Source organism: Ochlerotatus camptorhynchus, unplaced genomic scaffold (assembly GCF_037179485.1).
Source record: "Ochlerotatus camptorhynchus isolate MF236.1 unplaced genomic scaffold, CSIRO-AGI_Acam_v1.1 ptg000432l, whole genome shotgun sequence".
Taxonomy (NCBI): domain Eukaryota; kingdom Metazoa; phylum Arthropoda; class Insecta; order Diptera; family Culicidae; genus Ochlerotatus; species Ochlerotatus camptorhynchus.
This window is the reverse complement of record NW_027040918.1, coordinates 3,514,464-3,535,063: the sequence shown is the minus strand read 5'-3', so window position 1 is coordinate 3,535,063 and position 20,600 is coordinate 3,514,464. Positions and strand designations below refer to the sequence as shown.

At 41.3% G+C, this 20,600-nt stretch overlaps 1 pseudogene; it reads right to left on the bottom strand.

Moving 5' to 3' along the window:
- Positions 1-2,388: 2,388 nt before the first annotated feature.
- LOC135711427 (ATP-binding cassette sub-family F member 2-like) lies at positions 2,389-4,924 on the bottom strand (annotated as a pseudogene).
- Between the last annotated feature and the right edge of the window lie 15,676 nt (positions 4,925-20,600).

Genomic DNA, 20,600 nt, shown 5'->3' with positions numbered 1-20,600 from the left:
CTCAATTTCTACGATGTTGCCTGAACTTCTTAGAAGCCTTGAAGTTTTACGAAGTTCCCAGAAGTTAAAGAAAAATCCCTGGGCTCATGACCAATTTGTAGAGCCTGAAGACGTTTTATTATGCTATCGATTAAATTTCGATGTCATATAATTTCTCAAAATTGTTTCCTCTAATCCAGAACATATAAAAAGTAGTCAACATGAATGACTTTTAAAAAAATCTTTGTTTGTGGTTCAATTTTATCAATCGCTGTTAAATAGTAACCTCGAACAAGCTTGACAAAATACCGGTGAGTCAAAATTAACAAAAAACACCAGAAATTCTGAGGGGGCTAGATAATTCTGGAGGGGACCAGACCCCTTGGCATCCTCATTAGCTAAGCATCTGAGTAAAAGGCAATTCTTAAAACTTCCAGCAAGTTCTCAAATGAAGTTTTAAGAAGTTCAAATCTCATGCTTGAGATTATTTACCTACGAATTTTACCAATGAAATTTCAACTGCTCAATGATCATTGATTAGTTCGGAAGTTTTTTTTGTTGTTCTTGGTGGTTATGTTAGCAATATTCCAAGGAAGCAAAACAAACGTGGACCTCACTAAGCTCAGTCGGTACAGGTCCAGCTTCAAATCAAGACCATTCTAGCGATGACATGGTTCGAGTCCCAGTCCGGTCTAGGAATTTTTCGGGTTGGAAAATTTCCCGACTTCTCTGGGCATTGAGTATATGACTATACTTGCCACACAATTGTTGTACTAATGCATCGAAATCACTCAATTAATAACTATGGAAGTGCATCTAAAACACTAAGTTGAGAGCACACAATAAGCTTATATGCTGTAAGCAATAGTCTTGAAATGTGAGGAAGAACAAGAAGAAACATACGTGATTAAACGGTTTCAAATCGGGTACTGATTAGCCTCTCAAAATTTAAACCCGTTTGCTTCGACATTTACTGAGCACAAACCATTTGAAGTAGTGGAAATGGATGTAATGTCGGCCTAAATACTCCTAATTTGGGCCCATACATAAATTCAGCAATCGACTAAATTTTCAATAGCGACCAAAAATATCCATTAGTACCGTCCCAATGACGCGTTCATCTAGATAAAATTTATAAATAGCAGATTTTTAGCGATGGGCCCAATCTTAGATCCGTAGACCAACATTAGATCCATTCCCCCTATGTATGAGAATTACGATCGAAAATTCTTACTTTTTGTCTAAAGCCTTCAACCCTTTTTCAATATTCCTCTGATAGAAAGTTCGAAAAATTTTCTTGCAGAAAATTTCCTCAGCTGCAACTTTGCTGAAGATCAGACCTGCCATGTGGTTACCCATCATGTGTAACCAGCTCCGTAGAAAGTTTTTTGCTTGATTTGTTTCCGTCGATCTTGTTTTCCGTACTGACTACCAATTCTACCAACGCCAGGGAGGTACCTCTCACACCTGGTCTCTACCTATCAACCCATTAACTCATGGACCAGGTACCAACGGCTTATCCGACGGCGCCGACTGGGACCGGCTTTAGAATGTTTGTTGGGCACAGACATTTCGATCTACATGCGCTTTTTCAATCCAGGCTGCCCTAAAATGCATGAAGGAATTTTCAGACGCTCATTAGACGCACAAGATTAGGGCCTTGTAATAATGTATGTGTATACCTTTCCCAGTACCATGGAGTCAACAAAGTAAAAGTGAAAAAAAAGCTGCAAAATGGAGCACATGCGATACTACAATGGAGTGATGCTCATTAAGAAAATACTCGGAGGCATTGTCCATTTTCCGCATTGGTGTTACGGTTTTATAAGATGCAACTAGGAATTAATTCAAGATCATTATACAAAGATAAAGGACGCCGAAATGTCGTAGAATACATGAGAAATAAGATGGGAGACTTTCGGGTGACTACTAGGGACTAGCAGTTATACAGAGAAGGACAACGAGTTCACAAACAGAGAATGTTGGTGAGATCGTTTTAAATTTTAAATGTTGATTATTACTCATATTTTGTTTGGATTTTATATATTTTTATGGTCGATAGGGCTTCCAGAGTTATGAAAAATCCCCATGAAACAACCAGCATTCTATGTTTCTTCTCATATCCAACTTTGCTAGCTATATTTTTTCAATCTTAATGTGTTTTTCTGATTTAAACATACAAAATGAAAGATTGTAGTCTTATCTACCAAAGTTTTTTTTTAAAGGAACTCGATTAAAGTTAATTATCATACATAAAAATTGAAAAGATTGTTGAAAGTACCCAAAAAACTGGTAAAATTTCGTACATTTTTGTGTTTTTTATGTTGAAAATGTTCAGTACTGTTTATTTATTTGTTCTACAAGGCAATCAATCGTATTATTTAGCATTTAATTATTTCGATAATTTGATCACGTTGTGTGTCTCAATCTTTTTTTTTTTTTTTTTAGATGCTCCTTGTAGTCGAGGATATTGCCCATCGATTTAGTAGCGGTTCCATGTTCACAAATTCAAATTTCGTTAGCAACCTTATTAATCAGTCGGAAAACGTGACTAACGAGAACCAGGCCACCCTCGAAGTCGTTCATGGCCTCGGCTAGCGCATCGATCGTTTCCATGTCCAAGTGCTTGGTAGGTGCATCAAGCAACAGCATATGTGGTTTTTTCCAGGCCAGATATGCAAACACACCCGGCAACGCTGTCCAAATTGGGCAGACCTGTTGTCTTCCGGTCAGCCCGTAGCGACCGATGATCTTACGCATCTCTTCCCGTTCCACGACCTCCGGGAAGGATTTCAACATGTAGTGCAAGGGACTCATGTCCATGTCAAGCAATTCGTGCTGATGATATCTGGCTATGTGCAGATAGGAATTCTTACGAGCACTAAGCTGCCGTCCCACGGTGCATAAGGATTGCATAGAACATGGGACAGTTATGCGTATAACGGCAGTAAGTCTCCGAATAAAAGTTTCAACAGCGTACTCTTGCCCACTCCGTTGAGACCTACTATGGTTAATCTAGTGTCCATGTCGATACCGAATTCTAGATTTTTGTAGATGTAAGGCGAATAATCGTTATATCGGAAGCTGACGTTCTGCACCATAATAACCGGCGGTGGAATGGTTCCGCAAGATGGGAAACAGCAGTTCAATTGCTTATCATCGACGGCCTTCTCGGTCAAACCTTGTGCCATCATTTTGGCAAGAGTCTTTTCATTGGACTGTGCCTGACGGGTCAACTTGGCCAAACCGTGAACAATGTAGTTCTTAATACCAGCGATCTGATCCTGTTTCCAGTTGTATTGTTTCATTTGCTTTTCCAGCAATTCCATACGAGTTTTGACGAACTGCTCGTAGCTACCCGTGTAATATTTGAGCTGTTTCTGAATCAAATGATTACCAGAATTCGTTTGCGGGTTTTAAGTTCTTCTTCTAACCATACGCAAGCGTCCAGATCGAGATGGTTGGTAGGTTCGTCCAGTAGTGTGTCGGTTGCTGGAAGGAATCAAGAATATTATTATATACATTGATGATATTCTTATATTCGCCGACACTTTAGAGAAACTCAGAACAACTACGAACGAAGTCCTAAGGCTCCTGCGAGCACACAATTTGACGCTCAACGTGGAAAAATGTGAGTATGACAAACATTTCATCACTTTTCCGGGACACGGTCTGGATGAAACCGGATTTCACAGATAAAGGCAATTCGGAGATTCCGCCCTCCAATCAATGTTTCTGAGCTCAAAAGTTTTCTGGGATTGGCATCCTTCATCAGTCCTTACGTTAAAGATTTTGCCAATATCTCCCGTGCCATGTGGCCTGTCACTACCGCCAAAAATTGGTACTGGGGTCCTGAACAACCTGCGGCTCTTGAAACCATCAAGGATAGGATCACGCGGTGCACGACAACGTTGGGATACTTTGCGGAGAACGAGAAAACGGTCTTATATACAGACGCTTATCCAAACGCCCTTGGAGCAGTTTTGGTACAGGAAAGTTCAACGCGATCCCCCCGCATTATAAGTTTCGTGTCTAAGGCCCTTACGGACACAGAAAAAAAAGGTACGTGCAGAACCAGCGTGAAGCCTTGGCCACCGTATGGGCTGTGGAACATTTTTCGTTCTTCCTCCTTGGGCGGCACTCCACCTTGCGAACAGACGCACAGGGTGTTACCTTTATATTGAATCGATCTCGTGAGAATTCAAAGCGGGCCCTAACTAGAGCCGATGGATTCACCTTATCCTTCGGACCACGACCGCGTACGGACGCATAGGTAAGCTCTCAGTGGAACTCCCACAACGGACACCAAACCACACCCTGGAACAATCGGGCTTTCCTCCGAAAGGCGGAACTCCACAAGTAGTAGCATATGAGGCTTGACAAACAGGCCCTAGTCGGGGCAATTTTCATACGCCAACCTCCAGAGAACTCTTTAGCTGCTTTCTCCTGCATCTGCTTGTAAAAGCCAAGACCGTGCAGAATAAGGGAAGCTTTTGCTTCTGCCTGATCAGCAGAAGATAGCCATCAGCCGTTCCTGGGACTTGTCATCGTCTTGCTCAATCAACTCGTCAGCCATTTTCTCCAGCTTAATGCGTTCATCGTCGACTTCCATAACGCACTGTAAAGCACTCCTGCACAGCACAACTGGCCGGAATTTAACGAGTCAAGTGAAAGATATCGATGTGGTCCGAAATCGGCACTGCTAGAAGCGAAGATTTGCCGCATCCATTGGCACCGAGCAGACCGATTTTTGCCTCCTCATCAAGTTTGGCACAAAGTGCCTCTTCCTCGGTAATTTCGGCTGACCCGTTTGTAGCACCATTCACTGGCTTTTCATCTTGTTTGCCAGTGTGAACCAAGGTAATCTTCTTGTTGCGGCCTTTTTGTTTCTTGTCGGGAGCCATGGTTGCTGAAAAACACTGCAAATTTTCTCTCTTTGCTTGACAAGACGCCTAGTTCGTACGATCGGCTGTTGCAGTCCAATACGTGCATGTAAATTGGCTAGAATATTATTTTAAATGTTGTGATACATTCTCTTAATTTTGAACAAAATTTGTCTCACTGAAGACTACTTTCCCCTAAGCTCTCAATTGTTGCTTGAACTGTTTTTAAGACTTTTGGAATGGAATGTATTTATGGTATTGTCAATGTGAGTGCATGCAAAATTACTAGAAACTTCTGAAAAGAAATAATTAAACCTCCTCTCAACGCACTGGACTATCGAATTCAATCTTGACCTTCTCATACGAATCTTGAACGACAGGGCACAATTTACTAACGGTCATTTCAAACAACTGGTTTTGTCCGTACTGCTACGAATCGAGTGACTCTTTCATCGCTGGGTGGGTGTCTTGTGTGGCTCATCTTCCAGTGTGTGGGTGTATGATATGCATCAACGATGACAACAAATGATACGATCTCCTTTTAACCTGCTGACTGCCAATGTTTACTAGTGCATTGAACCTGCTACTGCAAGAATCGCCTTCTGGATTTTCGATAACTGGACTTCTGGAACCTTCTTGATAGAGATTTGCTGGACACCGCTGCAATCCAAATACTGCATATCAGTAGGTGAACCTCCCGTTGGAAATATGCGGTTGCAATGTTTATAATCCTAGTGAATCCAGGAGGAAAGCGCTGAACACTTCTTGTGACTCTGGAATGTATGGAGGTTTCTCAGAAGATGGTACTTCATCGATCGTGCCTCCTACAATCCTCAAATATGTGGGTGGAGAGAGGTTGAAATGAACCTTTGATTACAAAAAACCTTTGTGCGTTTTCAACTGTTACGCCAGAATAATCCTTCGTTTACAGTCTTGAAGATCATCTCACGATGTGCTTATCTTGCAGTAATACGATTAGCTCCTGGATTTGATTATTCGCTCGATCGAAATTCGTCTCGTTATCGGAAAACGGTCTCGGCTCAAAAGCAACGCTGACATTGCCGAAACAACCTTCTGCACAAGATTCCTACCACCTAGTGGTCAATACCGCTGCCGAACAAAACCCAAAGTAACTAAAGTCCAACGTGAAGATGTTTGTGGTAGTTTCTTCAGAGTACCCTAGCTTACCACCAACTCGCAGGCTTCCGTTTTCGTCACTGTGAGGATTGAACCATCGTAAAAGAGAATTGAGACGAACAGGAGCATCGTCTGTGAATGATTCAGATTTTACCTTCCGGATGATCGTCCATTCAGCTTGGTTAAGAAGAAAACCTGTCCATCCTTGGTCTCCTGGACACCGTAAGCTGTCGTGCAGCGTAGTCAATAAACAGTCATTTGAATTAGGTTAGTAAGTAATCCGAAATATACCCATATTATTTCGACGAAGCGCAAACCACCATATTGCGTCGTCTCTACTATTATTCTTCTGGTGCATTTCCAACAACTTTTGGCCATTCTTCGGGAGGATCCTCCAACCAGGTAGGTCCTTTTGGCACTCTCGACAATGTCTTAGGTCAGAAGGAAGGATTGGTGCTTCCCAAATCATTCTCCAATCGTTTCCTTCTGACAGCGCTTAAATTTTGGCGACCCTGTTCGCCAAGTAATTTTAATCGTGTTCGAACTATTGCGCTCGTGGAATGTTCGCCATTCCACACCCACCGTTTCAGGAAGTGCATCGTTCAATTGAAAAACTTTTCGTTCCACAGCTCGAAGAAGTCTTAGCGTGATGCGTCTCGATCGACCCAGTTCTGCAAGATCTTCGTTGTACTTGGGAAGAGTTAAGTTTACCGCTCATCTGATTCCCGTTCGACTGTACGCTCGAATAGCTCTTCACAGCGTTTATTGCCAGCGGGTATTTGCTGACTGCTCCAACTTTCTTGCAGGGCCAAACCGTTCCAAGGACTTCTGCAGATCGCTCGATACCGACATGTTACAAGCATATCTCGTACCTTTGCTTGATGTAGTAACTTCGCCTGTTCAGGAGGCTCAATGAATGTGATTTGAGAATAATTTATGGAGAGCTTATCAAAACGACGTGTTTTAAGAAATAAAGATTCATGTATCAATTTGCCGAATTTCTTAACACCATTTTTGTTGGGGAAACATTTCCCTTTTAAATGGTGATGTTAGTTTTCGTTGGCAATCTAAAAGTTTCGAAAATTGACGTTAGAATGTTTGTTTACAAACGCTCCACACGTCGTCTTGAAAAATCACCCTTGAATTTTCCTAACACGTCACGTGTAAAATTAGTTTTAGATGTGGGTTTTCAAAAAATAACGGTACATCCTCAAAGGAACTTGAACCTTTTAAGATCATTTCGTATTCAGCAAGGGATATGAGGGATCCAACATTCCAAAATCAAAACTGCTGAAAAGCCATTCTTTCAACTTTTTGCAACGCATGAGCTCATCAAAATTGCTCGTTTGCTATAACAATTGTCAAGGCCACCTCCAACTTGACATCAATTACATAACTAGGTTACAATGTGCAAAGCAATCACAAAATTCCTACGGCGACACGATTGATTTCCTTACCGCGCAACCGATTCAATCGAAAACTGCATAGTCAACATAGTAATTCCACACCAACCAAAGCGGTTCATAATCAACAAACTTCGACCGGCACGTAAAACCCTTACCTCGTTCTACCGAAGCAGTTTTGTTTAATTGAGAACTTTTTTTTTTGTTTTGGCAAAGCATTGATTCACGCTGAGACCTCCCCTTCCACCGTCGCACCAATTAAAGCCCCTCACGGCCAGAATCGAATCAGCTGTTTACATGGTGCAAAATTCGAAAACATCAACAAAACCTAGTCAGGAAAAAGTGGAACAAAAGCAGTGCGCCGAAATTAGGTCATATTATGAACGGAAAAAACTGATTCTATGCCATGCCTCGTCGTTCGTCCGACCCGCGTTTCGCTCGCTCAGAATGTAGGCAAAAGGCGCAAAGGTTGCAACCGAGACCCAGACCTGCATTCGGAATTGTTAGTAAACAACAGAAGAAGCAGAATACACAGCAGGGAAAAAACGGAGCCTACCCTTGCTGTTACAGCACAATTAATCCATATGCTACTCATCAGCTCCACTCAAAAAAAAAATGCGGTGGACATTCCACAGTCGCCCAATTACATCGCTCAGCAAGGTTGTTTGCGGAAGGGCGATCCGGATTTGCTTGTGTTTGCGGTTTGTTGCAAAGGTCCATAGTTTGGATAAGCAAACTTCGAGCAACTTTGCTTTGAATTGTCACATTTCGCAGCATTTTCAGCAGTCCTGAACCGCAACCGATAGGTACCGAATGATTAATGATTCCATTTGACAGTTTCCAGACAACCCCGGAGTAGAAATGCAAATATCAATCCTGTAAATACATTTAAATTCGCATCCTTTCCAACGAATCCATTGTGCGACGTATCGTGACAGACGTGCATGCTGCAACATTGTGCTCCTTACGAAAGCAGAAAATCAATAACCCACAGAACTTCAACACGTCATACATAATCATAACTTTCAGACACTGATGTAACCCGCAATAATGGCTCGAAAAAGTGGTTCATCGGCCAAAACATCATCATCAGCAGAAAGAGTCTGGCCAAAATTGCACGTTTGCGCTGTCGAACTTCAAACGAGCATCCGGGCGGAGGATAATTTTTCATTTTTAATGATATGGTTATGTGGAACCCTGCCCCTCTCCTCCCCTTACCCTTCCACACCAATCCATTAGCGTTATCAATTTCAATAGCAAACACAAACGTTCGGAATTCTTTTGCTCCGCTGTCGAAGCCAACGACATATATTCAATTCCAAAGAAAGCCGGCCGACAATCCCAATCCCATTCGAACGGAGAAAAGTATGACAAATGGTAAAAGTACATTGATGAAATTGATTCCCGGGTTGTTCCGGAACCCTTCCGCGCGAGATCCTTTCAAACAAATGATGCTGCCGGAAATATGGGCTGGTTGAGTGAAGGCCGCTTAGCAACATACGGCTGTGATGGGAATCACGCACGCGGGAAGAGAAATATTTAAATCTACTCTCGAATGTTTGCTCTTCCGAGGATCACTTGGTGAGTAAAAAAGAAAAACGACAACGACGAGACACCTTTGTTATGCAGATGATCGGTTCAATGTTCCTTTTTTTTTGTTGTTGTTGGTTCAATGGGACACAAACTTCCGAAAGCGAACGACAGCTTCCGAATTGTGATTAATATCCTCGTCTTGTTGGGAAATCAATTGATTGAAAGTGAAGGAAGAATAGGTTGGATGTATTTTTTTGGTTCACTATAAAAAAGAGGTTGGTTCCCATGGGAGTGTTTGTCAGTTGGATTATGTTGTGAAACATTCTTCGAAACATATGGCTTTCAACAGCTTTTTTTTTCGACACAATTGGTTAAAAAGTCGAGTCGAGTACTAGAAACAGGTGAAGTCTATCGATTGTCATCAAATCAAGCAGAATTTTACACTCACTGAAGACCCGGCGCATTGGTTTTGGAGAATTATCAGTGAAGAAATTTGAAGGGAGACAGACCATCCTTTCCAGAGCTTCATCGTGCTGCGGCGATTCTGAGTTATAGACGCCTTGGAAAAAAAATCGAACAGACTTACAGATTCTTTGCTGCCGCTAGAAGTCCGAGTTTTGTAATGCAGTTCACTGAGAATTCCTCAACTGTAAAGGGCAATTTGGTTCCAAATGACAAAATGGGGAACTTTTTTCGTAGAGCCCGACCTTTCCATTTTAGCCATGCAGTGTTTTCAGTAGATTTGTTTTTGTATGGACATCTCTAACAATTTTAACGTAACAAAAATTCATTATAAAAATGAAAAAAAATAAAATGCCAACATTTATTTATTTATTTATTGTAATTCGTCTCACAGTAGCTGTCTTAATGAATAAAACTTAGATAATACTCAAAAAACCAACAGATAAACAGATTTCAAAAATAATCACAATCTCAATCGGTTTCGAAATTGGTTCGATGTTTCTCCGAATTCAAATGCTTCTTCCACAGCGTAGAATGCCCACATCATCGCAGACATTGGAGCATGGTATCCCTATGCAGTCCGATGGAATCTTGGTTGTAGTAAGGATGACTGCCGCAACATCTTTTGAGGTACACGGAAGTTTAATTGTGAAAGCAGTTGAGGGCAGTCCACATCGCCATTTAAAAGCTTCGCTACAAATAAGGCTTGTTGCATTTTTCTTCTGTGTTCCAATGTGTCCAGGTCCAATAGCATGCATCGGTCTGCATAAAGTGGTAAATTCATTGGATCGCGCCACGACAGGCTGCGCAAAGCCAACAATTCGGAGATTCCACACTAGCTCATATGGAGACCAGTGCCTTCAAGCAGTGAGCGTCTTCGAAATAAATCCCAGTTTACGATTCGCCTTAGAGATGATCGAGGAACAGTGAAGATTGCAGGTCAACTTTGGGTCCAAAAGAACACCAAGATCAGTCATACGTTCTACTCTGCGAAGCGTTACATTGTCAATGTAGTAGTCGTAAAGGATTGAACTCTTAGAGCGGTGAAACGTCATCACTGCACACTTTGGAACGCTGATGATGAGCTTATTGCGGCGGCACCAATCCACAAACAAATCTAGCAAAGCTTGAAGACGATGACAATCCCTCAATCGAGTGAACTATGACGATCATCTGCATAAACGGGCTTGCATTTAACTCCCAACAAAGCTGCTACATCGTTGAAGAATAACGTTAACAAAAGTGAACCCAGGTTACTTCCCTGAGGTACTCCAGAGGTGCTGGTAACCGTATAAGAGACACAAGATCCTAGTCGTACCCGAAGAGTTCGTCCAGTCAAGTAGGAATGTAACCACGACCCAAGTTGCTCAGACGCTCCTAGTCGGGAAAGCTTGCATAACAAAACCTTCTGGTCGATTTTGTCGAATGCGGCTTTCCGATCAGTATATAAGACGTTGACTTGTGCCTTATCCTCCATCGCGGTGATGCATGAACTGGTGAAATCCAAAAGGTTAGTAGCTACCGATCTACCGGGAATAAATCCATGCTGGTCAGTTGAAAATGTAGTTCTTCGAGTGATTTAGGACAAATTCGCTCAAGATTATCTCAAACAGTTTGGACGCTGCCGAAAGACTGGTGATACCTCGATAGTTCTTAATATCCCATTTATTGCCAGCTTTGAAAACAGCAAACATATACGATTGCTTCCACAATGTTGGGAATTTTCCTTGCTCAAAGGATGCATTAAATATCCCAAGTAACAATTTTGGTTTTATGAGGGTTCTATACACCATGATTTAGACTTGTAGAATGCTATAAAACCGCGATACGATGTGCAATGTTACTTGGGATGGCTGCTAAAGGTTTTGCTAAGGCAGCTGAGCAACGGCAGAACACCACTGCCGGAATTCCATCTGGACCAGGAGAGAGTGAGGTTTTCAGTCTCCTTGCTGCTGAAAGTACCATATCCCGAGTTACTTCGAATGTGCTCAGTTCCACTAAGTCACTAGGTGTATCAGCTTCAACGTCACTTGTCATATTTTTATCGAAGACAGATGCAAAGTGTTTAGCAAACATCTCACACGCTTCGCTAAGAGAAGTGAACTCTTTCCCATCGAGTAGCATGTTGGACGGTTTACTCGCATCTTTCCTTTTGCTGTTGACAAAGTTCCAAAAATTTCGGGAGCTACGCTGCAAATTCCACTGGACTCTGAGGACGTGTGATTTGTACAAGCCACTGTTAAGTATAATGTAAGCGATACTGGCACGCTTGAAGTCATGCTTCGTAGCAGCTGTTCTGTGACGACGTAGTTTTCTATGGACTGCGTTACGCTCACGCTTCAGCACTCTAAGCTTAGGAGTACACCAAGCTGAGGAAATTGGTCGTCTTTTGAGAGGAACAATTGATTCCAACCAATGTTGAATAATGCTACAGAAACGCACAGTCTTCTCATCAACATCAAAGCATTCAAACACATCGGCCCAATCTTGATCAAAAAGATACTGCAGTAATGATACATAACCAATTTTCTTGAAGTTTAGAAGCCCTGCTCTATCATCCACGTTGCAAGCTGGGTGAGATGGCCAGTCAAGTTGACCAGGTAGCGACAGAATTAAGGATTCGTCGATATCGAAATCATTTTCACCGTTGCACAATACCAAATCCATCGTGCGGCCAAGTTCATTCGGACTGTATTGTGTTGACTGAGAATAACGAAATCCATTCCATCAACGAGAGCAATACTTGCAGCGGTCAGTGAAGATGTTTCGGGGAGGAAGACCCTGTTGTCATCGATTCCCCCTGAAGACGAAGCTGATTATAATCGCCACAAACAAGAATCATCACAAGATGCCCTGTCGCACAACTCTTTGACTGAGGCAATATGCGCTTCCATAACTTTGACGTCGTGACTTCGGTCGGTTGGGATGTACACAGCGCATAAATATAGTCTATTACCATGTAAGTTCAGTTATACACGGACTTGTTCCAGTCTAGTACCGTGTCTGACATTCGCAAATGAGCTGACATTACGTTGCGTCACAGCTATCAGCACGCCACCAAAGCATGTTTTATCTCTGTTGCGTAAGTTGCGATCACACACTGAAAATAAAATTTCGTTAATACAACGGAATCGCTCGTTTGTTCTACGAATTTTTTCGTTGTTTTCTGCAACGAAATGGATTTGTGCATTGTATGAAGCTAGCTTCGTTAGAACTGTCACACTCGCTATCGCTACACCCAACCAGCGGGCCAAAAGTGTTGGCTGTTGAAACCGAAAAATGTGGTGTGTGTTAGTGAGGATGGGTAAAAATCACTTCATCATTGGAAGGAATAAACATCACAAAAAAATAAAAATAGACTCCAGACCGGACGCAAATCGTGAACCTTGCGATCGTTAGATCTGTACTTTATCCATCGCACTATTTGTGCTACTAGAAATGGTAAAGCTAAAGGCAAACAAGAAGCACTCATGGAACGGTAATTCGATTTCGTTTACTTTTTCTGCTGCTTGCATGTATTTTTTTTCTCTGATGTTATCATTGATTTGATGTTGATTTATTGTGGAAGCTTGCATGTATTGGTCAAACGGACAATATTTAAAAAAAAAAAGTATACCATCTCCAAAACACAATCAGCAATTTGAATTTGTATATTATACGAATAAGGTGTAATATTGACATTACACCAGATGACAGGAAAAACGAATGTTTCGTACCTTTTATGAAAGATGCGTTGTATGTACGATATTCATTTTTACGAAATGGATTTCAGAGAAATAACGAAAATACATTTTCAGTGAAACACGTAGTAGCCAGGTCCAAAAATCTGAGTCGAATTGATGCTATCGTCTGGTTTCAATCAAGATGATAACGTCATACTCGCAATCAGCAGCAGCCAGGAATAGATCAACAATTTTTGTCCGAATACCTCATACATTATGGTAGTACACCCAGATCCTATTTTCAGTCGAACCAGCCGGTTGTTGCTCTTGAGGCGTTGAGGCGCTGGAAGCAACGGACGAATCAGAAGCGCCTTGAGTTGCGGGTTGGAAGACCCCTTCTCCAAGCCCACACACAGGTCCAGGACGACTGCAGGACGATGACTGGATTAACTCGACTGTGGCGGGAGAAGAAGGGGCTTCCGTAGTGCTAACTTCAATGCGTCCCAGAGTGTTCAGGTGACAGGCGGGCGATGCATGGTTGATGGTTGGAAAAACGCTAGAACCAATGGACGAATCAAGAGCGGGACTGATCATGACACGATCATACTTGTCTTGAATTGTAGGTAATGATAAAACGTCGCAAGAACTATTCCACAGCCGCAGACAGTAGGGGAAAAATCTACTGCGGCCTAATCGCCCATTCGCGGCCTATCGAGCACAAAACATCAAATAAATCTACACGGCGAATGAGAACGACCCAAATTTGAGCCAAAAGTGCAGGAACTCAGCGATGAGTAAAATTTGTCTCATGGTTTCCTGAGAAAAACCTAAAAAATCTGCCGGAAAATGAGGAAATATACGAAAATTTTATTCAGTCTCGGATTAGTACCAATAGACTGCGTGAATCCAATCTTTACTTTTCTCAAATTCGGGAATTTTTCCCTGGAAAATCCTAAGAAAACAGGCAAATTTACTCATCGCTGAGTTCCTGCACTTTTGGCGATTATGAGTGAACTAAACTCAAATTTGGGTCGTTCTCATTTGCCGTGTAAGATGTCGGCGAAAATGTGTCAAACAAACGTCTGGTACGATACGATATTCAATAGCGGCAAGACGAAGTGTTGAAGAATGCAAAATATCTCGAAAACAAAACTTGAAGTGTACAAAAAGCGCACACGAATTCACTTTCCTTTCCGTTCAATAGGCCAAAGAGAATCCCAATGGCGTTTCAATGGCTAATAGGCCCAAGAAAACTCGTAGGCCAAATTGAGTCGCCAGAAGCAGTTTTGCATTTTCAACAATAAACGAATATTTCGCGACCCCTTATCAGAAGTAACGGTACGTATGGATGTCGTGACCTGGAGTGCCTACCATCGTGAAACGTTTCGATTTTCGGGGATTTTCGGGAACGAATAAAGAAGAGTTTCAATTTACTTCTGTACTCTATTAACTCTCTTAAAAGACTGATTTTATTACCGATTATTTGTCAATAGCCTACTAGGATTTCTATTTCCATTTCGTCATGTCTCGTCTTATGTACTACATCTCTCCTCGAATCTACTCTTAGTCAAAAATGTTATACAAATACATATCATGATATTCCTTAGGTTTGATTGTTGTTCTTTTGGGCCTGGCATCCTTCAACGCATCGAGATTCGGACATCTGGCAATGGCTTCAGCGTTTGACAGATTCAAATTCTATTCACAATCATTATATACGTTATACAAGAAAATCTGCTTGCCTTTGCATAGACTTTATTATTCCTGGCAGCACATCTGCTGCTTTTTCTTCAAGTTCCTCAGCGCTATTGCCGTTTCCGCAATCCGCATTAAGCTTCACATCTCGTATACTACGAGAATATTGCACACCTCGATCACTCCTGATAACGAGTTTTTCTCCATCGCGGGATAAGACCGTAAATTGTTCGTTAGAGAATGTTGGATCCGATTTCGTTTTCCCTGAAACACCTGCTACTACCTTGTCACCGGCAGTAATGTTTGAACATTTGGTTCCTCTGTGATTGTCTGCAAACTTATTACTTATTAACTTATCTCGTATCTCTTCTCTATCTATTTTTCCATTCTTCTGTTCCCAAAGGCATGGAAAAGTACCTCTGTATGTTCACTAGACTGATGCAAAATTTGAAATTTTCGCTCCACAGTCCTCAAACTGTTCCAATTTGGGCCCTGATTAGCCTCCCAAAATTTAAACTCATTTAGTTAGAAACTGACTTGGCACAAACCATTTGAAGTTTATATGGGGATTACTATGGAGAAATCATAATTTCGGTTCATATGTATCTCAAAATTCACCAGTTCACTCTACTTTAAAAAATAATAACTGAGCTTGGTGGAAATTTTCTCAGCTACAACTTTGTGCAAGACCACTTTTCAATCAAATTTAAGGAACAAAAATTATTAATGATTCAAGTCACTGATGTCTTATGATTATGCTCAATCAACTGTTCAGCAGGCAACATTGGTGTTTATGGCGCGTAGAATAGAGGACAAAAATCATGGCTACAATGTTACGCTGCAGAATACAGTGTTGCCCACAATACAGTTGCTTAATATTGCCATAAGATTATCAATCTCTTAAACAATTAATAACTATTGAATTTGACGTTTGGCTGAAAACAATTTTCTGCAAAGTTGTAGCTGATAAAAATTCCCATAAGCATAGCAATTTAATTTGTTTCCAGTACAATATGTAAAAAGGCTGAAAGACAACGAACAAAAAGTTTTGTTTTTCTTTCTATAGTAATGTCCATATAAACTTCAAATGGTTTGTGCCAAGTCAGTTACTTATCAAATGAGTTTAAACTTTCAGAGGCTAAACAGGACCCAATTTGAAACCGTTTGAACACTGTGGAGCGAAAATTTCACATTTTGCATCAGTCTAATGTTCACCCTACAATCAGTTCAAATGGCATGACTCCGAGCCTTGAATGTGGTTTCATAGTTTTATGCACATGAATGTAATTATTTAACGCATTTTTCCAATTTTCTCCATCCTGCTTCGCTAATGCAACAGCCTTGATCAGTCCCTGATTCTGCCTTTCAACCGAACCATTTGATTGTGGATATAAGAGAATCGATTTCCTAATATTTACTCCTTTATCAATCCAATGAATTCAGTACTGTGAAAAGGTGGACCGTTGTCACTCTGTATAATACCTTGAACAGACATACAAAGTACACTGTTGTACTATAGTTGTACTTCTTTAAGCTATTACCTCAAATTGTACCTTTTGAGGTACTCGATTAAAGGAGTACAACGGTACTGCTTTGTATGTCTGTCAATGGTATAACCAGTGGTAGACCCCAAGTTAAAAATATTTTGGATAGATCTGCGTTAGTACTTTTCGTATCGGTCCATCGCATTTCGACAGCAGTTAAGTATCTTGAATACGTATCAACTACAATCAAAATTTCACCAAAACCACAGCCGGGAAGGCATAAAAAAATCTATTTGCAACACTTCCCATGGTCCTTCTAGTAGCTGGCGGCTTGATAACGGTATTGGTGGATGTCATTTCGTTATCATAAGGCAGGTCTTACAATTTTTGACGAATGACTCCGCGTCATCACTCAAAACTGGCCATCAAAAAAAATCCCTCAAAATCCTTTTCATTGAAGCGCATCCTATACGTACTCTATATGCTGTCAGCAATGCCTTTGAGCGCAATGATTTCGGTAAGATAAGTCTCTATTAGGACCCAAAATCCACAACTCCTTAGCATGTGCTTCGAAACGACGGAGGTCCTTTGGCCATCTTCTTGACGCCAACGCTTCACGAATAGAAACTAGCTCTGCATCTGCTTCAGATGCTAATTCAATGTCCTTCCAAGTTATGTCCATTGTTCCAGCGTCCAGTGCAAACAGTAAATGCCTATCTGTTTGTGTTTTTGCAATTAACCGAGAAAGAACGTCCGCAAAATTTGAATCACCTGGCACACATTTGACTTTAAAGTCATTTATTTAATTTATTTATTTAAATAATTAAATCTTCAACATAATGTAGTACAGATATTTTCTAGGCTAGGTGTCGAATTCTATGTCTGTAAGTAGACTTACTAATGTTAAAATCATATACATCAAACGTTTCATTAAACACACGACAGCACAAAGTCCACGGTTCGTTGAATCCATAGTTGGTCCGATGGGTAGGTTGCCACAGAAGCGTGTAACTACGTAGAACTCTTTGAGAAGCATTGATGTAGATTTGGCTCATAAGAGAGTTGCAATCCACGTCACCGGTAAGCAATCCAAACACGAAGAGTCGCTGAAGTAGTTTCCTCCTTGCTGCCAACGTGTCCAGGTTAATCAGTCTGCACCGTTCTTCGTAAGGCGGCAAATTTACCGAATCGTTCCAGGGCAGAACACGTAAAGCGTATCTTACGAAGTTTCGCATCCATCTCCGAACATAAACTGGTTTGCTTCTGAATCAGTTCTGACGGTGAATGACTTATTCAGCAAATAAAAAGAAACATTTACAACACCCCAGACCTTGGCCAATGCTTCTCGCTGCGTCTGTGAATATTTTCTCTCTGTTTCTGACAACGCCTTAGAAGCGCAGCCGATAATCCTCGGAACGTTTGATTCATTGCACTGAATAAGAACCGCACCAAGTCCGATTGGAGAAGCATCGACGTAGAGTTCTGTTTCATCATTGTATCTGAAAAACCCTAACTTCGTTATGGTCCTTAATGCTTCTGACTTCAAGTTAACGAATTCGTCCTCCTCATTTTGTCCCCAGTGAAACCTTTCAGCCTTCGCAAGATTCCTCAAATGATTTGTCTTCTCGGCTCGTTGATAAATGAATCGTTCTGTGAAGTTTATTAATACAAGAAAACTTTTCACCTCGGACGAAGATTCAGATCTCCGAAAGTCTCTGATAGCCACCATCTTATTTTCTTCAATTTAAAGCCCGTCATTTGATAGTTATGAGATGGATAATAACTAGGTAGGTCATGGCTTTTCATACACATTTCCTGACAGTTGGTGAAAGGTCATTTGGATTCAAGCTGTTGCACGGGTAAGTTGAACACTGATTAGCTGCGTCGTGGGTGATTTGCCGATAATTAATATCGGCGGATTTTCACAATAGTGAGAAGCCCAAAAACTTGACTGATTGCTTTCCTAACACACATGTTTCTTGATTGATGCTAACACCATGTTCACGCAAGCGGCAGAGAACAGCTTCCAGGTTAGCATCATGATCCTCTTTAGTTTTTCCATGAACCAGAATATCATCCAGATAATTTCAAACGCCTTTGCAATCTGCTAGCACGACCGTTGTTTCCAGGGTTGGCATACGGAAAGGTGTTCTATTTATATTTCTGTTGGGTCCCCTCCAGTCAACTACCAAACGAATGTCATTTTTGACGTAGGACTACGTCTGTGATTTCTATATGGGGGTACACTTTGTGAAAACCGAAAATGGATCATGTAACAAATTTATGAAAGATTTTGAACTTTAATAACTCTGCTGCCCCTGGACCAATTTCAATAATTTTATCACCAATCGATCAGAAGTATTTTTACACATCAATAACAATGCTTTCGATTGATGATTTTTAACAAGAAACTCTTGAAAAAGTGGTAATTTCAAGCATTGTGCAATGTATAAATAAAAAGTGATAACTGTTATCATGAAATAAACGTTCTTCCCACACCCAGTCGTCATAGTCGAGTTCCACTTGGTTGCATATCATTCTACTTTAACCTGAAAAGATAAAAAAGAGCCTCAACTCATTTTCGCCTCGAACGGCAGGCAGCAGAAGCATCAATGTCAGCAGTAGGAAGGTGGTGGCAGGTCCCAACAAGCAATAATGACTGGTCGTGGCAAAGTCGGAAAAGGTCTTGCTAATGGAGGCGCCAAGCGTCGTTGCAAGGTTCTTCAAGGCTCGCCGTGGCGTTGTCAAACGTATCTGCAGTCTGATCTACGAAAAAACACGAGGTGTGCTGAAGGTGTTGCAGGAAAATGTGATCCGTGATGCTGTCACCTACTCTGAACATGCAAAGCGTAAGCGACCTTGGATGTCGTCTACGCTTTAGTCAGAACCACACGCCCCCTAACGACCACACAATACGCTCCAGAGTTGTAATCTTGTAACCAAACTTGGAAGCAGGGGTGCAAGTGATTTTGATCGATTCTCTGCATCTTTCGTTAATAACTCGTTAATTGACCTTTGCTTTCAAGGTATCAAGGTACATTGGCAAATTACGCAAAAGGAGAGTGTCGCTACTTGATAGCAAACTACTCTGATGGGAGGAGTCTGTGTAGCTTACCGGCGTGTGTAAAAAGAAAGTCAATCAAAATTTAATTTTGTGATTGTTTCCCAAACACAGACATCATATTGAAATACCATCGTGATTATGCATTGTAGCATTATTTGTAAATTCCAATTGGTGCAGTAAGTGCTTTAGTGTTTACACTCCGCGTTGGATAGAGTCAATATTAGAAGTGAAACTAGTGTTTATTGAGAAATGCTGTAAAAATCTTCAAAATTTCTCAACACATGGCTGCTAAATATCTCCGCGCTTATCGGAAGCGCGTGAGAGACCAGGAGGCTGGGAAACCTGCGAAACAGACGCGGACCTTTGCTGAACGCGTTCGAATGTTAATTTTAGGATTTCTTCATTAACCACCCAACTTCAAAAATTTGAATTGTGAATTGTTCATTTTGGAATTAAGTTTCTAAACCATTTATTTTGTTATTAATATATTAGTGAAAAGAATCTCAAAAATAATCTCGTAGTTCTACGCTAACAATGCGGTCGTGCTTTGGGCACAACCCTTAACTTTTTTTCCTTTAGGGACGAGGAGCAATAAGATTTATCCATGTCATCCACCAATTGTTCGATTATCCCTGTACGCAAAAATTCCTTGATTCTACGCTCTGTCTCTTGCCGGTGCGGGTGGTGTAGTGGTAAGCGTGAATGCTTTCACACACCCCAATCGGTCTGGGTTCAATCCTAGCCGAGGTCGGTGGGATTTTTCTGAGGCATAAAAATCTCTGGGAAGGGAAGTAAAGCCGTTGGTCCCGGCCCATGTGTGTTGAATGGGTGCGATATTCTACGCAGGTGTGAAAGCTGCCTTCCTTGTACATTCGATTGCCGTCAATGGATCCCATCCGACAATTTCCTTATTTTTCAACTCCTCTACTGACTGCGCCTACTTCGTGACCTGGATTGCCTTCCATCGTGAAACGTTTCGATTTTCGGGAACGAATAAAAAGAGTTTCAATTTACTTCCGTACTATACAAACTCTCTTACAAGACTGATTTTATTACTGATTATTTGTCAATAGCCTACTACTGGTATGAAAAATCATAAATTTTGAGCCGTCGGACGGTACCAGTACATTAGGAATGGGATCGGAACCGGTGAGGGGTAGCCTAGATGGCCAAATTGGAGAAATCCTGGGAAGAGTGCCATTAGATGTTCCTTCATCTTTTATTTGATGCCAATAGATCAAGAATACAAATATTGATTTTTGGGAGCGAGTTGCAGTCTGGGTCTTCTTGGTCCTAAT